Genomic DNA, 3,362 nt, shown 5'->3' with positions numbered 1-3,362 from the left:
TTATGTTCGAAAACAAACTGGCCAAGTTTCCTCATCGACGGGAAGTTTATTTTCACCCATCGGAGCAAAAAGATAGGGGAGAAACTCATTAAATGATTATGTGTGAGTTGTTTGGCAACACTGAATAATTCATGCTTGTTTGATTGCCGCGTATGAAGGATTTATTGGGAGGTGGTGCATCAAGGGAAGAGATGCTTGTCTGGGTTGCTGAAGTTCAAATTCCAAAGGAAGAGTAGTATTTACGTGACGCACATAGACATAAAACAGCCGCCGAGGTATTTGAATCTGCTCATTCTCTTCATTATTTTTCATTAGGTATTTTTCCGTCGCCGTGTTCCACATACTTTCCCCCTCCCGTCGATCAAATCTTTTCCGCTGCTCCTTCACACTCGCTCGTGATGCTGGTCTGAATTCAGCGCCAGCACTCATCCGCCTGCCTCCTATCTGTGGACCGGGACCGGTGTCTCCTAGCAACAGCGTTTTGATACCGTTTCAATTGCATCCCTATACAGAACAAAAGGAGAATTAGCTTTGAAACACTTACATTAAGCCCTTCCTATTCCAACGATTAATTTTCTGTTTCGAGGAGGCGCATCCTCCGCACGCAAACATTTGTTCCTCCCAGCAGGGCCGTGGGATCCTCCTGTGGTTGATAGCCCTGCTAGCTTTTGTTACTGTAGTGAGCCAGCAGAAAGGAGCACACAGGCTGCATGTAAATAGGAACCGGTTTGTTTTTATTAACTGCATTTTCTATTTCGAGCCCTTCAAATTATCCGTCGCCATTTAAAAGACAACATTGTACTTACAGAGAACTTGCTGATGGATGCCACTCTCCGACACAACAAATGTAGAGCACATCCTCTCCTCAGCCGGGGAGCAGCAGGGGAGGAGAAGCAGAGCACACCTGTCGGGAGGTCACTGGACATCTGGCAATTACGGGAAGTGGTGAGGAGATAATGGCCATTATCTTTATTTCACCAACCCGCTGGCTTAGTCCACCATGCGGCTCCTTTCAAGACAGGCCATCAGCTCGGGCAGAAAGAGACGACGCCTCATCCATTAGTTTGTCAGCGTGGGGTTACAAACATAAACCTGACATGAATTGTTGAAGTCAGGCGGTGGCTCGGTGCAACGACAAGGGAGGCCATTAGGTAAGAGGCTCTTCCTGGAGAGGCGCATGAATAAAAGACAGCAGGTCCACCGGTCAAGTCGCCAGAATGACTCCAAATGACTGATGGGTTCACATTTGTATGTGTCATGTGTAAACTATTGACATTTACACAATACGTGACATCCTGGGGGTCAAGAAGACAGTAGTGGAGTCACAGATGATGTTTTTAAGGACAATTTCCAGCCGTGTTTTCAGCTACAAAAGCAGTGAGTATCTCACAGGAAGTCTGGGCATCTCCAACCGTGTTGTGTTTAGGTGTATCTGATATCACCGTTGCTGTTGTTTTTAAAAAAACAACATGTTTAATGTTGTTCCAGAACCATCATTGTAACTGAGCAATGCCTGCTGTTATGATGTGGCAGCTTTGCAACTGGTGTTGGCGTTTCTGGAACATCATCATTAATATTGTTCCAGGACCATCAAGTCCACATCTTGAGCAGACTGTCATTGCTGGAAGGGTTGAGTACAGGACTGGGGTTGGTTTCCCGTTTGGAACAAATGACACCTTTCACAAGTCCACATATTACTTTCCATTTCTAATTAGTTTTCTGTGTTTGTTCTGTTAGATGTTGTGAACAAAAATACTCTGTTAGGTTTAGGGAACAGAAATACTTTGTTAGGTTTAGGGAATAAATATATTGGGTTAAGTTTAGGGGGGAAAATGCACGATTATGTTTAGGGAACAAAAATACTCCGTTAGGTTTAGGAAAACATGGTTTGAATAAAAATGGACCTTTTCACATGGTTAAACAAGTGTTAAAATGGTTAACTTCTCCCTTTCGCCTTTTTCCCTGAGTCACAAAACTATGATATTACCAAAACATGACTGGTCAGTTGTAACAATTTGTCCTGTAACAACATTATTATGTTCCTGAAACGACACCAATGCTGTGATGTCAGATCGTGCGTATTTTTCAGCTTTTAATTATGTGTAATATTTGAAGGGATCTGACAAATCTTTTTAGTCTTTTTTTAATTTCACTGTATTTATTCCGTTTTTTTCGTGTGCAGCTGTTTCTTTTGGTTCTTTCTGTCCTGCACACGAGCTGTCTGTGATGTGCCGAGAAAAGACTGCGAGGAACAAAGTGTTCAAAGTTCTTTTTTTTTTCTTTCAGCAGGGTGTTTTTCAGAGAGTCGGAAAGCCGAGCTTTGATGGACGACCTGTATTTCTAAAGGAAGAAATCGACGAAAACATAGCGAGATGAGTAGAAGATTTCCAGATGATGCCTCAAAAAAAAGCTGAAGTGGCACTCGAGATGTGGGCCCTCAGACTTGTTTTATGATGCCGCTGCATAAAATCCTCTGGCAGGTGTTTGGAGGGTGTTTTTTTTTTAGGTTTCTACCCACATGTTGAAGTTACCTGCCTGCTGTTCAACAAGAGCCACATCAGAAACCAGCTGCAGTAGCTTTCTTCCACTCAGCTGTGTGCAATTTCAAAATAAGGCTGCCACATAAAAAAAAGAGAAACATGGCACACTCATCTCCCTGAGGCTTCTGCTTTGACTCATATTTGTCTTGTTTTGTAAGCTGGATATACAGCGATTGGTAAAGTGCAGTGACAGCCAAAAAGCGTCCAAAATGATCCCAAAACAGTTTAGGCAGTAACGAGAATCTCTCTCTACGATTCCCTCGTGGGCTCCCGTTTAAAAATTGGGCTCTCTTTCACACATACACACACCTGGAAAAATGAAGCTCTGCTAAACCTTTAAACAGCCTTTTTCTTCCCTTCTTATCTGCAAGGCTTTTCTGCCGCTTATCTTTTTATCCAGCCTGAAACTCTATGATTCTTTGATGCAAGCCGAGGATCACCTTTTCTAGGGGGGCCGTGCACGATGCTGTTTTAGCTGTGTCAGCAAGTGTCGCCTAAACTAGGAACTCTATAGGACGAACTGCAGCAGGAACACACACTTCATAGAAGGAAAAATTCACGGGTGAGAGAAAGACAGCCCCAGAGGTGGAGCTACAAAAGGCACTCTTGGTCCTTGGAAGTATCTCCCTCCACTCTAAGGAATAAGTAATTCAGTGTTTAATGGGAAGACGTCCTTTAGTGGAATAGGCACTGTCCTAAAAGAACATTTCAAGGGGTCCAAAGTCATTTCTGACATGCACTTTGTTATCTTACCTCGGTGTCATGCTGCAACTTAGTCAGACAGATAGCCATACGAGTGTTGTTGCATTACAGAGGTCATAT

The 3,362-nt window shown here is 43.3% G+C and overlaps 1 long non-coding RNA gene across 2 annotated transcripts; it reads left to right on the top strand.

Annotated features, from left to right (window-relative positions):
* The first annotated feature begins 535 nt into the window (after positions 1-535).
* Positions 536-2,636, top strand: LOC115595902 (uncharacterized). Of its 2 annotated transcripts, none has more exons than XR_003986824.1 (3): positions 536-712; positions 809-945; positions 2,287-2,636. It is a non-coding gene; the product is annotated as an uncharacterized LOC115595902 (long non-coding RNA). The 2 variants fall into 2 exon arrangements; XR_003986825.1 differs by having other exon boundaries at positions 536-726.
* The last annotated feature ends 726 nt before the right edge of the window (positions 2,637-3,362 follow it).

The sequence above is a fragment of the Sparus aurata genome, chromosome 14 (assembly GCF_900880675.1).
Source record: "Sparus aurata chromosome 14, fSpaAur1.1, whole genome shotgun sequence".
Classification (NCBI taxonomy): domain Eukaryota; kingdom Metazoa; phylum Chordata; class Actinopteri; order Spariformes; family Sparidae; genus Sparus; species Sparus aurata.
This window is presented reverse-complemented; position numbering and strand designations above follow the sequence as displayed.